This window comes from Micromys minutus (genome assembly GCF_963924665.1).
Source record: "Micromys minutus genome assembly, chromosome: X".
Lineage (NCBI taxonomy): Eukaryota > Metazoa > Chordata > Mammalia > Rodentia > Muridae > Micromys > Micromys minutus.
In genome coordinates, this window is record NC_137970.1 from 47,296,566 (window position 1) to 47,324,362 (window position 27,797).

Below are 27,797 nucleotides of genomic sequence, written 5' to 3' on the forward strand. Positions count from 1 at the left end.
GTGTTTATTAGTTCCAAGAGTTTTCTGGTAGAATCTTTAGGGGCTCTTAAGTAAATAGTTACTTTTACTTCCTTCATTCCTATTTGTATCCCTTTTGTTTGCTTATCATCTTATAGCTCTAGCAAAGATTTCCAGCACCATATTGAATAGATGTAGAAAGAGTATATTCTCTGTCTTGCTCCTGTTTCCACCCCAGATAGCACAGGTCCTTATACTTAATTTCTCACATTTGTTTTCATTTTACTGACACAGGATTTCTCTGTGTAGCTCTGGCTATCCTGAAACTCACTCTGTAGACCAGGCTGACCTCAAACTCGGAGATTCTCCTGCCTCTGCCTCCTGAGTGCTGGGATTAAAGGCGTGTGCAACTAATGCCCAGTCTTATCCAATCTATCATCATCTTTCCACCCCCAAAAGTACTTTTAATTGAGATAAAATGCAGTTGACATAAATTTTATCTTTTAATTACTTGAAAGTATAAAATAACTCCTGTATAAAAGTATATAATAAATAAAGTATATAATAACAATTACAATGCTGTGTAAACACTACCACTAACTACCTCCAGAACACTTTTGTCATCCAAAGAGCCCCTGTGGGTATTAAGTAGCTATTCCCTATTCATCACTGCTCATAATTCTCAACAACCACGAATGTGAACTGTGTCCCTAAGAGTTTGACTGCTGTAGATATTACAATGAAATTATAAAAGAAGAGATTTTTCTGATGTTCTCATAATATTGATGTTTAGTTCACTCATTTTGCACTATATGTTACCTTTTACTGGGTTATCTGTATAATATATATCACATTTTGTGTATTTGTTTATTCATTTATTCATTCAACATTGGGATCATTTCCCCTTTGGTGTTCTGATAAATAATTTCTCTATGAACATTTGTAGATTGTAGTTTGTCTTGTTTTGTGTTTGCTTGAGGTGCTAGAGATCTAACACAGGGCCCTACACCTGCTAGGCAAGCACAGTACTGAACTATAGCCCCAGACTTTGTTTCTTTTGAGGCAGGAGTATCACACTATATAGTTCAGGCTGTCCTAGAACTTATCGTGAGGCCTGGGTGACCTCAAATTCATAATCCTCCTGCCTCACTCTTCTGAATGCAAAGTTACAGGCCCGTAAAGTAACACCATGGCCAGCTCATTGAAGAGATTCTAAATTAAAAAAATCATTAGATAGGTAACAACAGTGATTGTGAGAATAAGAAGAAATGAGATGGCTTTTGTAAGAGTCTAAACAAGAACAGATAAGGGTATGTAAATTTAAAAGATGCTACATTCCCAAAACCAAAAAAAGAAAGAAAATAACATAATTTCACCATTTAAATATACATACACCTAGGAATATTTCTTTAGCATCTTCCTCATGGTCTTATTAACTACTAGTGCATAACTTTTAAAAAAGTGGCTATAGAGAAGATACAAAATTAACGGTTTGTATGATATTCAAGATAAGAAATAAAAATAAGGATCTGGAGAGACAGCTCTATGGTTAGGAACACTGGTTGTTCTTCCAGAGGACCTAGGTTTCATTGTTAGTCCCTACTGTAGCTCACAACCATCCTTAACCTGCAGGGGATCTGACACCCTCTTCTGACTGCCACAGGCACCAGGCATACATGTGAATAGACATGTATAAAAACAAATCTCTCATCCACATAAATCTATTTTTTTTATTTTTAAAAAATTAAAGAAAACAAAGATAAACTAAACATGACACTAGAGTTTTAAGCTTAGAAAACCAGAGACAGGGCTCAGCAGTTAAGAGCATTTGTTGGTCCTGCAGAGTACCTGGGTTTGATTCCAAGCATCCACATGGTGGTTCACAGACATTCATATATAACCCCAGTTTCAGGGGATTCCATATCATTTTCTGACCTCCATGGGCACCTAACAAACATTTGGTATACATACATAGATTCAGGCAAAGCATTCACACATAAAATAAAATTAATAAATCTTTTTAAAAGTGAAAGAAAACCAAAGAGAGAATTAAAACAATCATTGAAACAGAACAGGGGGTGGTACAGAGGTTAAAGGTAGAGAGATAATCACCCAGGCATGGTGGCATATACCTATAATACCAGCTCTTGGGAGGTGGGGACAACAGAATCAAAGAGTTCATGGTCATCTTTGTCTATACACAAAATTCAAGGCATTGGCTTTAAAAATAAAAAAATAGCAGAGAATAAAGAAATCCAAAAAAGAAAGAAAAGGAACACAGTGGTTAAGATTCTGGCCTACTGAGCACTGCAGCCACACTACTTAGGTTGAAATCTAGGCATAGTCACTTAATAGCCATGTGGTGTCAACTAAAAAATAACAACCAGCTCAGCAGATAAAGGTGTTTGTGTTACACTTGATGACCTGTGTTCAATATCCAGGACCCATATGGTAAAAGGAGAAAACTAACTGCAAACACACGCACACATAATAAATGCAAAAAAATTAAATATAAGATAAAAACAAATATTAGCTACATTTCATTAAAACAAAATATACTTTAAGCCCTATATCACCCTTCCTAACCAGCACAGCATGGACACCCAACTAACTAATAACAGGATGTTGCCAAATCCTTCCCTTGGGGAGAGATGACATCTATACTCTTAAGGTCTCAATGACAGACAAAGATACAATTCTACCAAAGTTCACCTGGGGAAAACAATGAGTCTATTAATCGTACTTACAGAGCAATGTGTGAGGGGCTTCACAGGATCATTTGTAAACTTAAAGTAGTCACGCTGGAAGGTCTGTACCCAACAGGGATGATGGCTTTCCAATGGATGGGTAAACAGAACACACTCCCTTCATCCTTCTCCACCTATATACTTAAGCCTAGAGGTTCTCAACCATCCCCTCTGGGGTTGAAAAACCCTTTCACATGGGTTGCATTTACATATCAGATATTTACATTACCATTCAAAACAGTAGCAAAATTACAGTTATGAAGTAACAACAAAAATAATTTTATAGTTGGGGGTCACCACAACATGAGGAACTGTATTAAAGGGTCACAGCATTAGGAAGGTTGAGGACCACTGCTTTAGCCCCTCTCAGGTACCCCAAGGCCAAATGAAATTGGGCAGAATTGCTTACAACTCATTGGGAGGGGTGACTGAATACTCAGAAGAGGCTTTGATGACCATCTCAAACCCTAACTTCCGAGAAGAACCAGCCAGGCAGGCAGCAAGCTAGGCTGTGATGATCTTTGGTGAGCAAGCCCAGCTGGACTCCCAAAGGTGATTGCATTTGGCTCTAAGTATAGTCCTGTATAACACAAGGGTAGAAATCCACAACAGTCCTACCCCTTAGTTTCACATCTTCATCTTTGCCTATAACTTTTCAGTGCTGTGAATTTCACCTAAAACCAGAAAATGAATCATCAATACTGGTCTCCTTGTAGGTTCCCTTATTAGAGTAGGACAGGCTGATGACAACTTGCAATAATTGGTTGAGAAATGAGTAACTGGAGATGAAGAAAGGTAGACTGAGATTCCAATATTCATGGTTTTGTTGATTGGTTTTGCTCCAATTTTTGTTTGCTTGTTTATATGTTTGTTTTGGATTTGTTTCGTTATTGTTTTCCAAAACTCACAGATGTAGCCAATTCCAAACTTAAAATTGTGACAATCTTCCTGACACAGCTTCCTGAATGCTGGAATTACAAACATGTACTATCATGCTTAACTTGCAATACTAATATTTGCTAAATGTATTTTGAAATGAAAGAAGAAAGAAAATTCTATTTTAAGAAAATAAAGAATATCGGGGCTGACTCAGTAGTTAACATTAATTAACTGCTCTTCCAGAGGACCCAAGTTCTATTCCCAGTACCCATATAGCAGCTCACAGCCACCTTAGCTCTAGTTTCAGGGGATCCAATGTCCTCTTCTAGCCCCTGTGGACATCAGGCACATACATGGTGTATGTGTTCACATACATGGTGTATGTGTTCACATACATGGTGTATGTGTTCACATACATACAAGACATACATACAAGAAAACAATGAACACACATACATGAAAACACATAAAATGAAATTTAAATTTAAATTTAAAAAGAAAAGGCAGGAGAGATGGCTCAGTGGTTAAGAGCACTGACTGCTCCTCCAGAGGTCCTGAGTTCAAATCCCAGCAACCACATGGTGGCTCACATGCCATCTTCTGATGTGTCTGAAGACAGCTACAGTGTACTCATATACATGAAATAAATAAATAAATCTTTAAAAAAAGAAAAGGCAGAGTATGTATTGAGGGTTTGAGTGTATTTGTAGATATGGGGGAAAATACCTAAAAAGAAGAAGCAAGTGGAAATAAAATAGAAGGGGCTGGGGAGATGGCTCAGAAGACAAAGCACTTGCCACACAAGTAAGAAGACCACAGTTCAGATACCCAGAGTTCATGTAAAGCTAAACATGGTAGCACACATGTATAATCCCAGCACATCTACAATGAGATGAGAGGGGAAAACAAGAGAATTCCTCAAAGATCATGGACCAGTTAGCCTGGGGTATATATGCAGTGGTCGAAAACAAGAGACTCTGTTTCAAACAAGGTGGAAGGTGAGGACCAACATCCAAGGTTGTCCTGTGGCCTCCATACATATCTGTGGCACATTGGTCACACATTCACACAAAAACTGATATAAGACAAAAATATATAGCTGGTGGGAAAAGGTTATTGAAAAAAAAAAGAAAAGAAAAGATGACCATCAATAGCAAACACTCTCTCTATCTTCATATTGGTTATTTTTTCATAATAAGCAGATATCACTGGGAGCTGGAGAGATGGATCAGTGGTTAAGAGCACTGACTTCTTGCATAGGATCCAGGTTTGATTCCTAGCATTCCCATGCCCCCCCAAAACATGTCCACAGTCCAATTTGATTGAAGTAATTCCTTAAGTAAAATTCCTTCATTTGTATCATGTTCATAAAAACTAACCAGTATAGTATCCAAATTTTTTGAGTAGTAGACAGGTATAGAAAAAAGTGAGAAGGCCACAACAGAGGAAGAGGTGAACAAATATATGAAAAAATGTGATTTTAAAAGGATGGAATCTCATTAAGTCCCATTTGTCAATCTTTGACCTTAGAGCACGAGCCATTGGTGTTTTGTTCAGGAAATTTTCTCCTGTGCCTATGTGCTCTAAGGTTTTCCCTACTTTCTCATCTAATAGTTTCAGTGTATCTGGTTTAATGTGGAGATCTTTGATCCACTTACACTTGAGCTTTGTACAAGGAGATAAGAAAGGGTCTATTTTCATTCTTCTGCATGCTGAGTGCCAGTTGGACCAACACCATTTGTTGAATAGGCTGTCCTTTTTCCATTGAATGTTTACACTCCTTTGTTAAAAATCAGGTGACCATATATGTGAGGGCTCATTTCTGGATCGTCTATTCTATTCCATTGATCCACATGCCTATTTCTGTACCAGTACCATGCAGTTTTCAGCACAATTGCCTTGTAATATAGCTTGAGGTAGGTCAGGGATGGTGATTCCCACAGATGTTTTCTTGTTGTTGAGGATGGATTTTGCTATTCTAAGTCTTTTGTTATTCCAGATGAAATTGCACATTGCTCTTTCCAACTCAATGAAGAATTGGGTTGGAATTTTAATGGGGATTGCATTGAATCTGTAGACTGACGCTAAGGACACAGCCAAGAAAACAAAACGGCAGCCCACAAGAGTGGGAAAAGATCTTTACCAACCCCACATCAGATAGAGGCCTAATATCCAAGGTATACAAAGAACTCAAAAAGCTAGACACCAGAGAATCAAACAACCCTATTAAAAAATGGGGTACAGAGCTAAACAAAACATTCTCAGTTGAGGAACACCGAATGGCCTAGAAACACCTGAGGAAGTGCTCGACATCCTTAGCCATCAGGGAAATGCAAATCAAAACAACCCTGAGATTCCACCTCACACCAGTCAGATTGGCCAAGATCCAAAACTCAGATAACAGCAGATGCTGGCGAGGTTGTGGAGAAAGAGGAACACTTCTCCACTGTTGGTGGGGTTGTAAACTGATACAACCACTCTGGAAATCAGTCTGGTGATTCCTCAGAAAATTGGATATATTACTACCTGAAGATCCAGCTATTCCACTTCTGGGAATATACCCCAGAGACACTCCAATATACAACAAAGACACATGCACCACAATGTTCATAGCAGCTCTATTTATAATAGCCAGAAGCTGGAAAGAACCCAGATGTCCTTCAGTAGATGGATACAAAAATTGTGGTACATTTACACAATGGAGTACTATTCAGCCATCAGAAACAATGACTTAACAAAATTCTTAAGAAAATGGATGCATCTAGAGAATATCATCCTGAGTGAGATAACCCAGTCACAAAAGAACAGACATAATATGCAGTCACTGATAATTGGATACTAACCCCAGAAAGCTCAGAACACCCCAGAAACAACTCACAGACTGCGTTCAAGGAAAAAAAAAAAACCATTATGCTCAATCCTTACACACCAAGAAAACTTTGACTCATTCCGGGTTACATCCTGTTTTACATGTACTTTTTGCACATTGTAACTAGTAAGACCTTAATGCACACTATAAAACCTTTGGGAAAAAAAAAAGCTAAGCACTGACAAAAATGTATTCATATACATTTATGCAAAAACGCTTAATATTTGTTCTTTTATCTTTGTTTTTTAAAATAAAGTTGTTCAAAAAAATAAATAAATAGTCTAAAAAATTTAAAAAAATAAAAAGATGCAAAAAATGCTGATATGGTAGCAAATTCTTTTGATGCCAGAACTTTGAGGCAGAGGCAGTAGGATCTCTGTGAGTTTGAGGCCAGTCTGTCTACATAGGTCATCTAGGTATATATAATGAGACTGTCTCACACACAGAGAACAAAATAAAGGAGGAAGAGAAGAATAAAGAGGAGAAGGAGAAGAAGAAAAAGGCCAAAGAGCAGTAAATATAGCTGAGATTGGAAACCCTGTTCTGTAGCAGCTCTACCTGAAGAAATACATTTATTTGAAGAAGGTTGGGCAAGACCAGATACATAGGAACAAAATCAGACAGTTAATTATAGCCCATTACTGAGGGTATGTTGAGTTGATGTACAGAAGTTTAATTTTCATGTAAGATATATTTATCTCTTGTTATACTGTGTTTGGTTGAGATCCCTGGGAGGCCTGCTCTTTTCTAAAGGGAAAGGGAGGAGGAGTGGATCTGGGAGAGAAGTTGGGTGAAGGGAAGACTGGGGGGGGGGGAAACTGTGATCAGGCTATAATGATTGAGAGAAGAATAAATAAACAGAGATACGTGTTTATCCCTTCTACTGCTTGTACCTTATGGTCCTTTATAATCTTTAGAGTTTTGCATGTCTCATGTTTTCAATTTTGTTTTTTCTTGAGGCAAGTTCTCACCCTGTAGCCCTAACTGGCCTCACACTTGCAGCTTTCTTTCTACTCCTTTCTCCTAAGTACTGGAATTATAGGTATGTGCTTTCAAATGTTTTGTAAGGAACCAGACTAGAAGATTTTCATACAGGAAGAAAAATAAAAAACTGCTTTTCCCAAATTTCACAGCCCAGGCTGAAGAGCTAGCCCAGCAGGTAAGAGCATATCTGATCTTCCAGAAGACCTAAGTGTAGTTGCCAGCGCCCACAATATTGGTTCACAATAACCTATAATTCCAGCTCCAGGGGATCCAATATCCTCTTCTGGTCTCCATGAGTACTGCACATATGTGTCACACATTTAAAAAACACATACATGGGGGCTAGAGAGATGGATCATCAGTTAAGAGCAATGTCTTCTCTTCAGGAGGATCAGGTTCAATTCCTAGTACCCACATGGCAGCTCACAACTCTGTAGCTCTTGTTCCAGGGGATCCAACACCCTCACACCGACGCACATTTTTTAAAAATTAACAGTATGATAGCACACATCTTTACTCCATGTAGTCAGGAGACAGAGGCAGGCAGATATTTGTGAGTTCAAGGCCAGCCCGATCTAAATTGCAAGTTCTAGGACAGTCAGGGATACATAGTGAGACCCTGTCTTTAAAAAATTGTAGAGGGGAGCTAGTTGAGGGGAAAAAAAGGGATTCGTAGGAATGGAAGGGAACGAATCAGGACAACAGGGGTTAACAATTCTCCTCCTTTGCTATCTAGATAGTGGAATCTACCTCTCCCTCCCTGAGTTCACTAAGCTGCCCAGATAGCATTTTGAGGATTTGATTGTTTAGGTTCCCTATGGTGATTCTAAACAGCTTACACTCTGTTCAGCCATGTGGCCTAATAATGAATTCTAGCCAAAGAGTGATCTATGGAGGAAGCTTCATGTCTTATCCTCAAGAATCATCTCTGTTTTAAATCAATATCATCTGTCTAGTTAACCTGTCCCCCCTTTCTCATTTTCTTAAAAATTTGAGTGCTAAGAAAAACAAAAACATCAAAAAAATGCACACAGTAAATGCTAACTAAGAATGTTAAGTGTTCAAGATATTGTGGCCAGGTATGGTGGCACATGCTTTTTATTCTATCACCCAGGAGGTAGAAGCAGGCAATTTAGGAGTTAATTGCTAGCCTCAACTACACAGGGTGTTTAAGGCTAGCCTTTATTTTACGAGACCCTTCCTAAAAAAATACCATTCCAAGACTGATGATGTAGTTCAGTAGCAGAAACTGTACTTAGTGAGATCCCGAGTTCACACCACAGAATTAAAGAATATTACCATATAAAGGGTCTAATTTCTTACCAACTCAGGGAACAAATCTGATTCCCTTCCTTTAAATGGGCTAAATTTGTACTAACTGTAGATTGATCTACAAGAGGTTCTGACCCTAAAACCTTTACAAGCTGCTCCAACAAAAAAATCTCAAATTGCATATCACTGGACAGGGCTCCCTTGTTCACAGTTCTTTCTGCCTGATGACAGTGGCAGTGTATTGAGCTCTGAGAATATGGCAGGCACCACACTATGAGATTTATATGCCTTTTTGTAATTAATTCTTATGACAACCATGTAAGTATTATTAATGTATTTAGTAGAAAGGGAAACTGAGGTAACTTTGTGCCTAAATCTTAAAGATATAATTATCATCTCTACATAGTTAGCAGTTCATGAAAAAAGAGACTTCGTTACAATTATCAACGCCTGCTCATTTTTACTTCAAAGCATAATTTCTTTCTACTTAACCTTGCCTTCGTAGATATTTTCATTACTGTTCAGCCTAGTTTTCTTCATTCTTGAAGTCAGGCCAGACTTCAAAACAGATTTAGTTCTCCTAGTTCTCCCAGTTTTTGTTGCAGGAATACCAGTCTCCTGGATTCCAGCACAACCCTCAGGGCCTTCTCCCTCTGCTTTGCTCTTTTTGTCCCAGGCCTTAATTTCTTTAAGATTCCTATCTGTATTTTTCAATATTATCTTTTTTTTCGTTTTCCTTTCTCATTGTTTTTATCTAACCAGGTCCTGTATAATTAGTCCATACAGGCTTCACCTGGCGCCACCAGATAACACAGATTGCCTCATGATCTCTAACAGCCCAAGAGCTCCGTATCACCAGTCACAAAGAAGAGAGGAATGCAGAAGCAACAGACTGTTGTTATCTCTTTTCTGATGGCTGATAAAATAAAGAATAAGTACTACATCAATAAGGGTAACCAACAAAAGCCTCCACGATGTTTCAAAGTAGAATTCAATTTTAAAAAGTCCTCACTCAACATGTTAATAGTTGTTCTGTTGTTGTCAACTGGCATCAAGTATACAGTATTAATATAGAAGGCTACAAAGCTCTTTTCCAGAAAACCAGCTCCCCTTGTGCCCTCTATTGCTAACAGTCATGCATCCCAATATCAAATTATTCTAATATTCATCTAGCCTGTCCTCAATGGTAGCATGGAAAAAAGAGATATCAGATTACCACTGTGGCATCTTAAGGTTTTCATAGACAGAGCTCTACATCCATCTCATTATTGTTTTACATTTGGACCTTATTTGCATATCAACATCATTATAAAAATACAGTTAGGGTAACTAAGATCTAAACCTATACACTACAGCAGGTCCTGTATATGTATTGTTAGTTGCAAACAGCCCTGAGAAAAGAATAGTAAAAAGATTATTCCAAAATGTCAATATATTTTCAAGCTCTAATTTTCAAATTAAAATAGATCAAAACCCAGAGGTCTCAGGGTAACAATCTAGAAATAGCCTATTTTATATTAGACCTAATTCTTGCCAATTGAGTTAATAACATCAATTATATACCACTCTTTCCTGCACACAATAGAACATGCCTGTAATCCCAGTACTCATAAGGCTGTGGCAAAAGGATCACCCACCCATAAACTTGAAGCTGCCTTGGGTTACATAGCCTGAGTTTCAGGACAGCAGAGACTACACAGCAAGACCCTGTCTCAAAGTGTGTGTGTGTGTGTGTGTGTGTGTGTGTGTGTGTGTGTGTGTGTCTGTGTGTTCATGCTGACAATTAAACTCCAGGTCCCAAATATGCTAGTCACATAGTCTAAAGCTAAACTACACCCCAACCTCTCAATTTGACATTTATCATAATCATAGTATTCCAAAGTTGTCCAGTTACTTTGCAGCCACTAACATCAGTAATTTTCGTGAGCCCTAAATGAAGCAGTTTTAGAACGTCCTTACTATTTCATTATTTCATGCTCATAACAATGTTTTGGTTTTGGCTTTGCTTTGTTTTTTTTTTTTTTTTTTTTTTTGTTGTTGTTCTTTGTTTTTTGTTTTTTGGTTTTTTTTTTTTTTTTTTTTTTTTTTTTTTTTTTTTGAGACAGGGTTTCTCAGTGTAACAACACTGGTTGTCCTGGAACTCACTTTATTGTACAAGCTGGCTCACAACTCAGAGATCCGACTGCCTCTGCTTCCCAAGTACTAGGATTAAAGGTGTGCCCCTCCATAGATTTTAGTATTACTTTTTATAGTATACCTAAGAGTTCCCTATACTTGAGGTTGAGGAATGAACTATTAACCATTTCCTAAAGCCATGCTGGCCTTTGGTCATCCCCATCCATTCAGCCTCTCTTAATGGAACTCTATCATCCCAAAGTATGCTGTTGCCCCTGCAAAGCTCTTAACTAGAGGCTTTCCACTTTACTTTGCCCATCCTGCCATATAAGTCAGGATCAGACTTGTATTTTTAGATTGTCCTTTACTGAATTGACTAAGTATTGTTTTACCATCTTAGCTCATAGCCTCTGTTTCTCTGACATTCATACTAACCAACTACATTACTCCCTGTGTTAAATGACAACCTCCAGAACTCCCTATATTCACTGATGACTTGGGGACCAACTATTTTTCTTTTCTCTTCCAGTCCTAAAAGCTTTAATTCTTCCCCTTGATGATCTAATTTCTAAACCTATGACTCCTAGACACAGCAGTGTCTAATATATTCATCTTCATTCTATTCTGATAATTGATTTCTGTCATGACAGCTGGAATGTCTCCACTCTGAAACTGAACACTGAGTGCTCTCCCAGAACTTTTGTTCTGTCTGCCTTCCTATGCTTTATATTCCCTAAATCGCCATTTAACTTCCTTAAGGTCGTTATTCACTAACCCTTTTACCTACTTTCTTTCTCCTAGGGCATGCACCTGGTTCCCTCTTACCTATTTTCTGTAGCCCAAGCTGATCTTAAACATAGATCTTCCTGTCTCAGCCTCCAAATAGTTCTAATTACAGGCCTGCACCACTGGGACCAACACCAAATAACTTATCCTACCTTTACACCTCACTTTTTTTTACCTAGGAAAGACTCCATGGGCAGCGGAACTTTAGTCCTTTCCACCATACTAGGTCAAGCCCCATAGGAAAATCAACCTCTTGTATTATCTGTTCCTATAAACTACAAAGTACTATAAACTACAGTACTTATAAACTTTGTACTTATACTTGTGGCTATCAGTTTTCCCTCCACACAATCTTTCCTTCACTGCTATCAAAATGATCTTTTTCTGGGGGCTGATGAGATAGATCAGGAAAAAGGTGTATGCCAGAAAATCCAATAACCCAGATATAATCTAGAGACTCAAATGGTGAAAAAAGGATTACTAAAATAATCTTCTAACCACCACATACAGGACATAGCATGTAAACACGCACACACTAAAAATAAATCCTAAATTTTAAAAAAAAATTATCTTTTTAAAAACTGACAAAATTGTGTATTTAAGGTATATAATACGGTGTTTTGAAATATCATGGAATGTAGGGTGGCTAAATCAAGCTAATTACCATGGCATTATCTCACATATTTATCATTTTTCAGTAAGAACACTTAAGAACTGTCTTTCAAAACATAGATTAGACAGGAATCCTGGAACAGAGAAAATCCTGTTTCTGAAAAATGATAAAGCTAATACAACTTTGTCAAAATAATTTAGGACCTAAAAACAGACCAATATTAAATTAAGAAACATTTAAGAGAATCTATGAATCCTTCTGTTTTAAAAAAAGGTGAGACTATGGCATTTGTAGCTGGAGATAGCTCTCATCTTCCTTGTCAGGTCCCTGGCAAATCAAGGCATCTCAAAAACCAGTAAGTTGGCTGCCAGAGGGGAATTACTTGACCAACATGATCACAAAATGCCCCCATTCCCAGGGAAATTAAAAAAAGCAAACTGAGTGTCCTCTAATCAGAAAGAGCCAGCATCACAGTTACTTACAGTCATGACTGGTTGGGATAAGCAACAGAAGAGCATACCTGCCCAAACTTTGACATAGGGATCCAGAAAACAAACCAACTCTAGTGGAGCTTGTAAGACTCCTAAAATCCCTGGGGATCTAGAAGGTTGTGTGTATAATGACAGGCTACACGCAGCTTGGGAGAAACCTTGTACATTTCCCTGACAGAGTGGGAGACCTTGCACAGACACAGAGGAGACATGGACAGACATTACAAAAGGAGACTGTCTCTGAATCTACATACTAGCTCATCAAAAACAGTATAAGACATCTTGGTCCAAGGTACTCAAGAACAACTTCTAGCCAATTACTGGCTATCCTGATATAAATTGAGTTTAGAAATGAAACTAGGTTTAAAAATAAAAATAATTGGGGCCGAAGAGACGATTTAGCATTTATGAGCAGTGGCCACTCTTTCAGAAGACCTTGGTTCAATTCCCAGCACCCTCTCTTTTACCCACTCTGTAACAAGTCAAAAAGACCTGAAAAGAATAAAGGGAGGCACAGAGCGCCCTAGATTAAGAGACAATATTAAATAGAATATATGGATCAGATTTTGTTTGCATCTTGATCTAAATAAATCAACTGTTGGTAATCTTTTAACATAAGCTAAGAAATTTAATAATAACTTGTGTATTAAATTCTATTAAGCAATTATTAAATGTTTGGCTATGTGTGAGCTGGTATAAGTATGCATTTATATGTATGGGTAAGTAGGCACACATATGTGTCAACATGTTCATATGAAGGTCCATCTAATAGGCTCCACCTACAGTTTTTAATGTGGGTGCTGGGAATCAAATTTAGGTCTTCATGCTTGCCCAGTATATTATGTGCTTGTCTCATTGCTGTGACAAAATAAACGTAAGGAAGGAATTATTTATTTTGGTTTACAGTTCCAAACATTACAGTCAGTCTATCAAAGTATAGTGACAGCAGCAGGAGCAAGAGGCTGGTTAGACTTCATCTACAACTGGAAGTCACAGAGAAACAAACACTTATTTTCAGCGTACTTTCTCCTTTTTATTCAGAAGGGGACTCCAACTGACGGAATGGTACATCCTATGTTTAAGATGGGTCCTACTACTTCTACTAACCTAATCTAGACAATCTCTCAGAATACCCAAATATTGTTTCCATGGTAATTATAAACCTAACCAAGTAGACAATCAAAATTAACCATCAAATGTGGCAAGCACTTTATGACTGAGATATCACCCAGCCTCAGAATTATATTTAAGATGGCATTGTGACAGAGTGGTCATGTACAAAAATATCTGCACAATTTAGGCATGCTTACTGACTCTTCAGAAATAAAAACAGCATGATATCTAGAATTCACTTTTAAGACCCTTCAATGAGCTAGGCTTGATGGCTCATTCATGTTAGTCCTGGCACTCTGAAGGACGAGGCAGGAAGATCCAGAACTCAAGGTCATCCTTATCTACTTACCAAGCCTTCATATTAGGTACTGTCTCAAAATAACAACAAAATAAAAACAAACAAAAAACCCAGCAAATATTTTCTAAAACGAAAGAATGAGCCTGTGAGCATGATGGCATAGAACTATAACCTCAGCACTTGACAGGCTGAGACAGTAGGAGAAATGAACTACGTGGAGAGAAGGATACAGGAGGGGAGGAGAGGGGAAACAGGAAAGGAAGAAAAGGAAGGGAATAGCTAAAACAGCACTGATAAGTTTTAAATAATTTTCAAATGCAATTAATGAGCATCTAAGGATTCATTATAATATTGTCTTATTTATAGAGAATATTGAGAAATGTTTAAATTATATTAAAATGTACAAATGGAACTATGTAGCTTGCAAGCATAAAATATCTTCAAATGGTTCTGCAAGATCCACTCCTTACATACTGGCACCAAGCCTCCTATTTAATACTTACATGCCTCTATGCCTGCTGGTGCCTCTGTCTTTCCCACCACACTTTTTGTCATATGTGTTTGACCTAGGAAGTATTTTGAGGTTTATCATTTAGACTTCAACAAGATCTCTTTAGTAAAGCCTTTCTTCATCTCTAAATATCTGGTCTGTTTTTATTTTGATCTTTATTTCATATCTATAGCCCCCAAAGTCTTCATCTGTACTGTAACTCATGTGTCCAGGACCTGTGTTACTAGGACTCCTAGAAACTTAACATCTAGTTTTTCTACAACTCTCACTCTCCTGTTTCATACAGACCTCAATCACTGGTTTGTGACATGAATTTTAAGGAGGCATTCATTCTATGGTCGTGTCAACTACAGGATCAACACTTAGGGATAAGCTGATGTCCCTCCTCATACCTACTGTCCCAGTGAGCACATTTTTTTCCTCCTCATTCTTCGTGTATTACCATGGACTCAGCTGATTCCACTTCACTCACTCACATGCACTTCTTTCATTTATATCAGGAAATGTGCCTCTCTCCGTTTGTGAGCCAAAGATTATCCTGATAGTGGGCCCCAGCTGCTGAATATAAAAAGTGCTGGTAATAGCACATCCGAAGAACTGAAAATAGCTTAAATTTGTAGTGGAATTAGACATAAGAACAGTGCCATCAAACTGTGAAAGCCCTTAAAGATACTCCGCAGATCACTTCACATCACTCTAAGTATCCATCCACTTCTTTCTCTAATTAAGACTGCTTTTCTCTCAAGTGCTGGCACTCAAGTTAAACTTTAAAATTCAGCCTTCTTCTGTTTAATATCTAATACTACAAACATAGTTTTGATTTTTATAACTTATTGTAATGTTTCATTTAACCTGTGAGATTAAGGAAGCTTTTGTCTGCTATTCTGCAAGCACAACCACCACTTCCAAGTGGTTTCACTGACAAATCTGTCCAAGGCTCTGAATTACAAATTTAAATAAACTTTAAAAAAACATAATCACAAAAGAATCAAACATTTACCCTGACATTAATGTGCATAGTTATTTTAAGCAATCAAATAAGCTAAGCCAGTAACAGATAACTCTTTTCAAACACATTTCAGCTAATATATGCAGAAGAAGGAACAGAACTAGAAGAAACACCACTTGGAAGCACCTTATGTAATAAGTGATTCGACTAACGATGACTCAGGAATAATAAAACCAGTTGGAGAGACATGGTGAGGGATGTTTAAATGGGAGGAGGATTAAGCTGTCACAAACCTGTACTTACTGCTAAGTCACAACATAGGTAAAAGTGAGAAAACCAGACTTTGGGATGTAAGAGTTTGGATTACACAAAAAAAAAATGGGCAAAGCAACTTCTCCAAGAAGGGAAAATAAGGTACAGCACTTGATATAAGAGTGATAGCAAATGACAGTGATATGGGAGCAAGATGGAGGTTTTGCAAGCCACTTAAAAGAACTATGTAGAACCAGGTATGGTGGTTTACACCGGTGATCCCAGTAGCATTCCGAAATGTAAAAACTAAGTCAGAAGTAAAGGATATATTTGTGGCACCTCAGCAGTTGAGAGTATGATGGTCTGTAAGCCAAGCTAGCCAACTCCTAATTGACATATGATTAGCTAGACTATATGCCAATGTATTAGACTATAAAAGGAAACAGATATTTAGGACCAGGTCACATATACATGGCAATCACTTGAGGCAAGCAGGCACACTCAGTAGGACAAAGTACATACTAAAAGGTTAGTTTGTAATAAAGAAAGACAGGCCTAAAGAGATGACTCGGTGGTTAAGAGTCAATACTGCTCTTACAGAGGACATGAGTTTAGTTCCCAGCACCTACATGGCAAATGTACTGGCTAGTTTTATGTCAACTTGACACAAAGTAGAATCACGTGAGAAGAGGGATCTTCAATTGAGAAAATGCCCACCAGATTGGCCTATAGGCAAGCCTGTGGGTCATCTTCTTGATCAATGATTGGCGTGGGAAGGCCCAGCCCATTGTGGGCAGTGCCACCCCTGGACAGGTGGGCCTGGGTTTTATAAAAAACAATCTAAGCCAGGTGTTGGGGCACACACCTTCAATCTCAGCACTTGAGAAGCAGAGGTAGGCACAACTTTGTGAGGTCAAGGTCAGCCTGGTCTACAAGGTGAGTCCAGGACAGCCAAAGCTCTTATACAGAGAAACTCTATCTTGAAAAATAAAAAAAAGCAATCTAAGCAAGTCCTGAGAACTAAGACAGTAATCAGCCCTCTTCCATAGCTTCTGCTTTAGTCACTGTCTGCAAGTTCCTGTCCTGATTTCTCTTCATGCTGAACTATACTTCTATGTTGAATTAAACCCTTTCCTCCCAAGTTGCTTTTGGTCATGTTTTATAATGGAAGTAGAAGTCCTAACTAAGACAGAAATTGGTACAGACCTGACCATGTGTTTTGGGGGAATAGTTGTGGTGGCATTTGAACTCTGGGCTGGCAAAGCCATTATGTACTCAGAGCTTAATAGACTGTTCTTTGTGACCTTAGAAGATAAGAATGCTGAGAAAAATGCAAACAGTGGAGGCCTGGCTTGTGAAGTTTCAAAAGAAAATTATTCTATTGGGGCCATTTGTGTGACATTTTGAGTTCAAACCCATTAAGTGAAACCTTTATGTTGCTGAGACAACTGATGCTGGTTAGCTGGAGCTAAAAAGTTAATAAGGATTAAGAGACCAGCATCACTGAGATGAAATCTTTTGGGAGTATTCCTTCAAGGTCAGCACACAGAAGCTCAGAACAGGTGAAGGCCATACCTCATGCTGACAGCTGAATATGGTAATATGTAAGATTTTCCAGGTAGTACTGATTTTGAAGACATGTAGGGGTCATGGAAAGCCTCGAATGCTTGGTACTATGAGAGGACAGGAAAGGACATTGGTGAAGGTTCAGCCTCAGTTGCAGCAGAAGGCTCAAGATTGAAGAGGTCATTGAGAGAATCTGAGGCTTGATGTAGCATAGTAAGATCAGAGTCCCTGAAGAGAGCCCAGGAGACGTCACTGGTCAATGTGCAGCCAAGTTACATCAAAGACCCCAGCATTTTAGAGATGCCAGTACCATGGGATGACTGCCAAGGTCATCAGCAGCTGTGGAGTGCAGCAGGCCTAACCCTAGAAAATAAGCTGAGGAACTGGAGAAGTAGCACAAACCCTTCTGAGGATCAGAGATTTTGAGTAGGACCCTGAAGTCAAGCACAGAACTCTGCATGTTAAATTTCGGTTTCACTTTGATTTGGCTGTGATTATGTCCTGATTCTTCTGGGCTCTTGGAATATGAAAGTATGTAACCTCATATATAAATGTTTTAACATTTTTATAAGGAGAATATGTTCATATATATACTACCTATGTACTTGAAAATAAACTATGAAAAAAAGACACTAATGAAAAATCTTCTCTCCTTTCCATGATCCTTGCTTGTAATCACCCTTCATCCTTCCTTTTATTCATAAATCACAATTTCAGAAGGCCAAATTATAAGGCAGCTAAATTGCTATTTCTTTGTATTTTAACATTTTATTTTCCTTTTGTGGAAGCCATACTCAGGACTTTAATGGAAACTTGAAAAACATACTAGCTTCATTAAAAGATTCCACTGTCTCTTAGGGAGTATAGGGTTCATGCTTTGTTATATTTCATTTTCCTTCATTTTCAGGCAATAACATCTTCCTGTCTACAGTGGATTGGATGTGGCTTGAATATCCCTAAAAGGCTCATGTATTGGAAGGCCAGCCATCAGAATGGGGGTGCTGGAAAATGGTGTGAAGCCTTATAAGACAGGGCCATAAAATGTAAGATGTCCTTAGATCACTGGGATTCTTCTTTGAAGAAATCAGGTGTCTAGCATGGGATTCTCAAGTTCCTGAAAAAGAATTGTTATAAAAGGAGCAAGAACGTCTTCTTTCCTCTTTGCTTTCTGGTTCATGATGTGCTTACTGTCCCACATATGTTCATCATCTGCTGGAGGGACCTTGCCAGAGCTCACACTATGCCACTTGGGCTTTAGCATCCAAAAGTGTGACTAAGTAAATTTATCTTTTTATTTCAGACAGGGTGCTCTGCAGCTCAAGATCAACTCAAACTTGCTATGCAAACCCTACTCACGTTGGGGACATTTATTTATTTATGTATTTATTTATTTATTTGACACGTGGGGTGTGTGGGGGTGTAGGGGTGTGTGTGTGTGTGTGTATGTGTGTGTGTGTGTGGTGTATACACACCATAAATTTGAAACTCAAAGGAAAACTTATAGAAAAGTTTTCTTCTTCTACTATGTAGGTGCTGAGGATCCAACTCATGTTGTCAGGCTTGATGACAAACTCCTCTAACGACTGAGCCATCTTGCCACCGCCCCTCACTTTTATAATAATCAGACCTTCCCATTTATCTTAAAGCACTGAATCCCTAAAAAGATTAGAAATTGCTGAATGGTGGTAGCACATGTCTTTAATTCTAGCACTCAGGATGCAGAGGCAGGCGAATGAATCTCTGCAAGTTCAAGGCTAGTCTGGACTACAGAGTGAGCTCCAAGACAACCAGGGCTGCACAACAAAATCATGGCTTAGAAAAGAAGACTAGAAATTAGTTGGCTCAAAGTATATTCAACAGCAAAAGAGAGTAGATGAACAGCAGCCACCCTTATCACATGGGTTGATTTCAATGGGAGAAAGTTTATGATCAGGCTGGAAAGATCTGAGTTCTTTACTGCCCTTTTTAGTATCTTCCAACAGCTATCTGTATGAAAACACTGACAGCTCAGTAATCCACTTTACAGATAATAAACTGGAAAATAAGATAGTACAACTGAGTGCCATTGAGGTTCAAATAAATTTGATAAGAAGGAATGATAGATAAATTTAGCAAGATAAATGTTAAAAAATAGATCAAAGACTGGTATAAGATCCTAAACCACAGATGTTCAAGTAATGAATGTATAAACATTGCAGAGTTAAAGTCTTACAGACTTCAACTAACTATAGGCTCAACAGAGCTTTTGATGTGGCAGAGAAGGAGGAGTAATCTTTGTATTCATGAGCAATAGCATAGGGTCTAGAACAAAGTCACTAGCCCACTCCCCTCTGCTCATCAGAACAGGTACTTATAGTACATTATGTTCTAGATGGCAATCTTCAAAGTGAAATATCAATGAACTGATGGACGAACAGAACAATCAGAATGATAAGTACAGATGTTTAGATGTTTAGTACTGAGAAGAGAGGAGTAGGTAGAGGAAATCAATCAAACAGAAAGGGATATCGAGTATCAAGGCTGCCCAAAATGGAGGAGACTGCCCTCAGAGCAGCTTACAGAAATAATAAGGTACCCAAGCAACAGGATGGGGATATTGCATTGGGTCCCATCCCAGCATTCCTTAAACTGGACACTGCTGCACAGCATCACTCAAGAGGTAGAGGCAGGAGGATCAGGTGCTCAAGCTTATCCTTGACAAACAGTGAGTTTGAAGCCAGATCAAGCTACAGTTTCTGTCTTAAAGAAATGAAAAGAGAAAGTACCAACATTATTACCAGAAAAAAAAAAAAAAGATCCCTAGAGAAAATGTAAAAAAAAAAAAAAAAAAAACAAGGCAGACACAACAGCCACCTGTAATCCCAACACTTCAGCGGCAATGATAGGGAACCCAAGGGCAAATCAGCTAGCTAGACCAACTAGAATTCGTGAGCTCCTGCTTCAGTGAAAGAGACCTTGCTTCAACATAGAAAAAGCGATCAAGGAAGATGCCCTACATCAACCTCAGGTCTACACACCTACACACACTTATACACATACACATGGGAACACATGCTCCTGAATACAACACACACACACACACAAACTTTTTAAAAGGCTCAGGAAGGATTCTGGGTTAAAGCAGACCAAGTGATATAACTGAATTTAATATAAAAATCTGTGTTGGGAAATGTTACAAAGGACATTTATTGGAACATCTGGGTGTGAGGGCTCATGCCTGTAATCCCAACACTTGGGATGCTGAGACAGTAAGAGTACCATGAGTTTGAGGATACCCTGAACTAATAGTGAGTTACAGGCCAACCTGAGCTGCAGAGTGAACTTTGTTTCAAAACACAAAGGTTGATCCATCCCATGTGCAGCCACTAGGCCCAAGCAATAAAGCTGATGCTGGGAGGTGCTTGCTGGCAGAAACCAAATAGGGATGCCTCCTCAGGGGCTCTGCCAGAGTCATGCAGCTGAGCATTCTTGCAGCTAACCATCAGACTGATTACGGGGACCCCAGTGAGGGTGCTGGAGGGGGATGAAGGAGCTGAAGGGGGCTGTGGCCTCATGGAAGAACATTGTCGACCGACCAACCAAATCCTCCATGGCTCCCATGGACTGGAACACTAACCATTGACCACACATTGAGAGGCCCATGGCTCCAGTTTCCAGTTGCATATGTAGCAGAGAATAGCAGAGTCTGGCATCAATGTGAGAAGAGGTCTTTGGTCCAGTGAGGGCATGTTTTCCCAGTGTAGGGGAAGCCAAGGCACTGAGGTGGAGAGGGGGATTGGGAGCTAGTGCACCTTTGTGAAGACTAGCAGAGGGGGAGGGGGAATGGAAGTGGGGTGGACAAAGGGGATAACATTTCAAATATAAATACAGGGAGTATCTAATAAAAAATTAAAAACCACAAAGGTTATTGAAAGCAAAGTATAAAATCCAATTATGTACAGCAGTACTATATTAATGTTCATTTTCCTCATTGTGCTGTAATTTCTGTAATAAAATGCCCCTGTTCTTAGAAAAAAAATGCTCAAGTATTTAGTAGTATATTATAGAAAAAACTATAAAGATAAAATGAAAACAAGCAATTGTCACATATTTAAAATTAATGAATCAAAGTTAAAATTTTGTGATAATCCTTCATATTATTTCAGCACTTTTTCTTTAAATTTAAAATTACTTCAAAGTAAGAAGTTAAAAAAATTTTAAAGCCAGGCAGTGGTGGTACACACCCTTAATCCCAGCACTTGGGAGGCAGAGACAAGCAGACATCTGTGGTCAGCCTGGTCTACAGAGCTTATTCCAGGATAACCAGGGCCGCGCAGAGAAACCCCCTCTCAACAAAACAAAACAAAAAAGAAGTGGCTTAAAGTGGTTTCAAAAGTGTGGGAAGCTATACTAAACTTTCTGTTAAAAAAAAAAAAACAAAAACAAACAAGATGATCAGCAGGAACCAAATTCGGAAACTATAGCTTTCAGCATGGAAGAGAATAATATTAAATAACCGAAATGCTTGAAAAAGTTAATAAGAGACCAAAATAGGTCCTTCTGAGTAACAGAAACAAGATGGCATTTTGTGTCACAAAGACCAGAATTCAGCTTCTTGCTCTTCTTTATTTTCTTTCAGTTTTCTAGACTGACTTCAAACTCTTTGTAGGCAAAGATGAAAGGAATCTCTGCCTACCAGGTGATAGAATTACAAATAGGATTACAAGTATATGCTGCTATCATTTATTTTACACAAAAAGTGTTGTGTGGTGTGTGTGTGTGTGTGAGAGAGAGAGAGAGAGAAGAGAGAGAGAGAGAGAGAGAGAGAGAGAGAGAGAGAGAGAGAGAGAGAGAGAGAGAGAAACAGAGGAGAGACCTAGCAACCATGGCTGTTGTATGGAGGTCAGAGGACAACCTATGGGAGTCAACTCTCACCTTCACCATATGAGTTTTGGAAATCAAAGTCAGCTCCTTAGGCTTGCAAGCAGGTGCATCTACTGCATCTCACTGGACACTAGATGATATTTAATCTTGAGCTAAGTCATTTAGCTTTTCTCCGTCTCAACCTCTTTATGCTATGAAAACCCTACTACCTACTTCTCTAACTATACACATACATACTTCCCTAACATACAAAAATCTTCCTATCTGGGCATTGTGACTCATGCCCACAATACCAGAACTCAAAAGGCTGAGGCAGTAGAATTATTTGAAGTTCAAAAGCCAGTCTAATGCTGGAAAGATGGTTCAGTAGTTAAAAGCCTTTGTTCTTACTGAACACTGGAGCTTAATTCCCAGCATCCATATAGTGGTTCACAATCAACTCCAAGTCTAGAGGACTCTCATTTCTTCAGGCACCAGGAACAGATGTATGCTGCACATACATACAAGCAGACACAACGCTCATATACATACAACATTTTTTTTCAAGAGACTGGTTCTCTGTGTAGCCTTGGCTGTTCTAGAATTGGCTCTGGAAACCAGGCTGGCCTTGAACTCAGAGAACCACCTGCCTCTGCCGAGTGCTGGGATTAAAGGCATATGATAGCAGGCATAGCTTTAAAGCAAATAAATATAAAAACAAAATTGGAGCCAATCTATGCTACATAGTGAATTCCTGGTGACACCTTGGCTACATTGAGAGACTATGTGTCAACAAACCAAAATACACATATACAGAAATGCAAAGGACTAGGGGTAGAGAGCTTACTCAGTAGTTACTAGTGTTTCCTACTCTTCCAGAGGATCTGAATTCAATTCCTAGAACCCATGTCAAGCAACTTACAAATACCTGTAATTCTAGCTCTAGGGGATCTGATGCTATCCCTTGGCTTGTTTCAGTACCATACACATGGCATACACTCACATAGCCACAGCCACATAAAAATAAAAACAATTTAAAAAAAAAGTATAGGACCCCAAGTGTTGAAGATAATCTTGAAAAATGACATTTAGAGGGCCTGTACTCCTGACACCTACACCCCTGGCCTTAAGACTGTAAGTCTATAGAATCTGATAGGCAAATAGGTCATCAGCCAGAATGAAGCACACAAAAAGAAACCTACAGTCATTTGACTTTTTAAAAGTAATACTGGATAGAATATAGGGATTCCTTTTAAACAGAGTTCTAGAAGAACCCGATATTCAAATAGAAAAATACAAGCTTTGATCTATACCATATCAAAAATGGACGTTACCAAATTTAAAGCCCAGATCAGAAAAAACACCATTAAGAAGATGAGTAGTTTGCAAGCCTTTAATCCCAGCACGTGGAAGACACAGGCTGGCAGATGTCTATAAATCTAAGGCCAGCCTGATCTATATAGTGAGTTCCAAGCCAGCCAAAATTACATGATACTCTGTCTCAAAAAAAGAAAGATGGAAGAATGGAAGAAATGAAGGAAGGAAAAATGAAAGAGGAAAAAAAGTAAACAAATATGCAAGAACAGAGGTGGAAAATTTTTTTTGCAAAACATAAATCTGACAAAGAACTTAAGACCAGAACATATTTTTAAAATTCTTACAAATCACTGAAATATTTTGTAATGTTAGGTATCAAACCTGGGGCCTCACATGTATGTTTACACTAAGACTTGTAAGGGGCTTGGAATTTGGCTCAGAGTACTTGCCTGCCACGTACAAGGCCCTGGATTCAGTCTCCAGGACCTCATGAACTAGATGTGGCAGAATATGCCTGTAATCCAAGCAAAATGAAAAGTGAAATTCAAGGTTATCTTGGTGGCCAGGGAAATGGCTCACTGGTGAAAGCACCTGCGACAATAACCTTAAGACTTAAGTTTCATCCCTAGAACCAACATAAAAAGCTGGATGCTATGATGTACATTTGTAATCCCAGCACTCCTAAAGCAGGATGGGAAGCAGAGACAGGAAAATTAGACAGAAGCTTGTGGTCTAACAAGCCTAGAATACACTGGGCAATGACAGAAACAGTGAAAGATCCTGTCTCAACAGTGTGGAACTGACCCCTAAAGAGTTGTCCTCTGACTTCTACATATGTTCTATGATGTATGCATTTTGTGAGCATGCATACATACACACACTAATTTTTTTTAAAGATTTAAAAAGATCAATTTCAGTTATATAGCAAGTCCGAGATAAAAAAGTACTAGAATGTTCATTTATTGCTTCATTCATAATAAACCTAAAATAAAATGTGAGCCAAATTTCCACTAAGAAAACAAATAAAACTATAACACTCATACAGTTGGAAAATATTCAGCAATAGAAGGGAGACTACTTGATAAAATGACAAAAATGTGAAAAATACTACAGATAGCAAAAGAGGTATTGTTTTAAAAATATTGTTCCTTATAAGATATAGATTTATAAAAAATGAAGTGCTAGTTAGTGAATATATTAATAGGTAACATATTTGATTCTAAGAAATAAATGCACAAAGATGCTATAGTGGGTTGAATAAGAATGACCCCTATAAGGCTCATATATTTGAATGCTTAGTCACAAGGGAATAGAACTGTTTGAGAGGGATTAGGTTTAGCTAGTCTTGTTGGGGTAGCTATGACCTTATGGAAGGAACTGTGTCACTAGTTGGTGGGCTTTGGGGTTTCAAAAGCCCATACCAGGTCTAAGTGCGCTCGCTCGTGTGTGTTCTCTCTCTCTCTTCCCCCCTCTCCCTCTCTCTCTTCCTCTGTCTCCCTCCTGCCCCCTTTCCTTTCCCCTCCCCTCCCACCCTCTGCCTGTAGATTAGGATGTAGCTCTCAGCTATTGTTGCTCCAGCACCTGCCTGCATGCTGCCATGCTTCTCATCATGATGATAATAGACTAAACCTCTGAAACTGTTAGTAAGTCCTCAATTAAATGTTTTATTTCATAAGAGTAGCCTTGGCCACAGTGTCTCTTCACAGCAATACAACAGTGACTAAGACAGAAGTATTTGTTCATAAGAATAGAATGCAGGCTTTAGAGATGGTTCAGTGGTTAAGAATATATATTGCTCTTGCAGAGGACCTGAATTTAATTCCCAGCGCCTGTATCAGGCAGCTCACAACTGTTTGCAACTCCCATTCCAAGGAATCCAACATCCTCCTCTGCCCGCCCCCCTTGGGCATCTGCACATACATATACAAATCCCTAAACACATGCACCTAAATAATTAAATAAATCTAAAAAAATGTTTAAAGAATAGAATGCAAAAAAATTTTTAAATAAAGTTGTTCAATTAAAAAAAGAATATCACAGGAACAACAAACTGAAAGCAAACTAAATATACATCAAGATAAAATGTATATTACATCCTCACAATGAAATGGCACACAACTGTTTAAAAACACTAGTACAAGGTGATTAGAGAGGTGGCTCAGTGCTTTAAGGCACTTGTTCTTACAAAGGACCAGGGAGGGTTCCTACATGGCAAAAGCAGATCATAACTGTCTGTAAGTAGCCCCAGTTCCAGGGGATCCAATACCCTTTTCTGACCTCCGCAACCACCAGGCACACCCGTGGTACACAAAGAAGTAAAATATTTACACACACAAAATTAGTAAATCTTTAAAAAGAAATTCAAATACTAGTCCAAAGCTATAACATGGTCCATTTCTATAATCTACACTTGGAAGATGGAGGCAGGAGGATCAATGCTAGCTTTGGCTAGCCATGAATTAGAGGCCAATATGACCTGCATGAAACCTTGTCTTTAAAAAAAGGAAGGAAAGAGAAAGAGAGGAAGAAGGGAAATAGAGGGAAAAGGTAGGAGAAAAAAAAAGACAAAGAGGGAAGGAGAGAAAGAAACATTGAAATAGACTTGAGTCCCATATAAGATATTTATAATCTGACGGTTCAAAGAAATGGCCTGAAAGAAATAAAAAATAAAAAAGATAATAACTTTCCTGTGAAACAAAACTTAACCAAATTAGTAAAGCTCCCAGTATTGGTAAGGTATAAGAAAATGGACAGTCATGTATGTTTGATAATAACATATATTAAAACAAACATTTAAGATAAAAACTGGCAGTAGTTATCAAACACTTTTATTAATATTGTTCTTTAACAATTTCCATACATTTATATAATATATTCTAATTATCCTCTCCCCTACCCATCTCATGGATATTTATCAATTTTAAATGTTCATGCATTTGATCCAAGTGTTCAAATTCCACAAATCTATTCTATAAACACACCCACACAATAAAAACATAGCATTTATTGGGATGCTCAATGTGGTATTGTTCATAGGCTAAAATGCTAAAAACCATCTAAATGTGTATTAGGAAAGAAACAAGTTGTATACATTACTCTTGTGCCACATACCTGTATTCCTGGCTACTTGGAAGACTGAGGCAGGAGGACTGAGCTCACAAGTTTGAGCTCAGAGATCAGTTAAGGCAACCTAGTGAGATCCCCCTATCAGACAAAGCGCCATAGCAATAGGCAAAGAATAACTCTTTGGGAGAAGCCAGCAGTGCTGGTTGGCTTTTATCAACTTGACTTAAACCTAGAAATCTGAGAAGAGAGAACCTCAATCGAGAAAGTGCCCCCACCAAACTGGCCTACAGGCAAGTCTACGGGACATTTTCTTAATTAGTGATTGATGTGGGAAGGCCTAGCTCAGGTAGTGCCATACCAAGACAGGTGATTCTTAGTTATATGAAAAAGCAGGCTAACCATGGGGAGCAAACCAGTGAGCAGTAGTTCCTCCAAGGTCTCTTTCAGTTCCTGCACTGAGTGCCTTCCCCGACTTCCCTTCAGAAGAGTAAGAGATGAAACACTTTCCTACTCAAGTTGCTTTTGTTTATGGTATTTTATCACAGTGATAGAGACCAGCTTTCAGCTAAAATAAGCAAGTAGAACGAATTTAGAAGGAGATTTGGGGTATGGAAACTCATCTACAACGCAATCAGCTTCCCAGGAAAAACAATGCAAATACCTGACAAGGGAAGCAACAGTGAATGCTGATCGGCAGCGTGGAAAGGTGGGGAAGGTAGGAGAAAGCCCAAAGGGATTTAAGAAAGTTAACAAAAATAGAAATGATCCAAAAATCTTGTAGAATAGGCCTTTAGATGGCAGACCAGTCAGCCTAAAACACTCTCCTTCTGCCCTTTAAAATTCAAGACACTCCTATTCACTCCCTCATTTTCAGGCCCCAAAGAGTATCTGTTGCTATAAAGCTTTGCTCAGCAGCCCGTGGTTAAAGCATTAAATCTTCCCCTCAAGTCCCACAAAAAATGTATTCAACAACTACTATACAGCATCTCTTTATAATACAGATTATATAGACATCAGGTAAAGTGTCCAGTCTCTCCCTTGAAGTTTTCTTTAAAACTCGGTGTATATTTCTGCATTTTTCTATGGGGGGTGAGTCCACAGTTTTTAATCAAATTAGGGAACAATTGCTGTAGTGTAAAATGTTCATTGATCTTTACTGAATAATCTAT

General features: G+C 38.5%; 1 protein-coding gene across 2 annotated transcripts in view; it reads right to left on the minus strand.

Moving 5' to 3' along the window:
- The window catches only part of SNX12 (sorting nexin 12), a 110,618-nt gene that overhangs the window by 62,658 nt on the left and 20,163 nt on the right, over positions 1-27,797 (minus strand). The window lies entirely within an intron of this gene.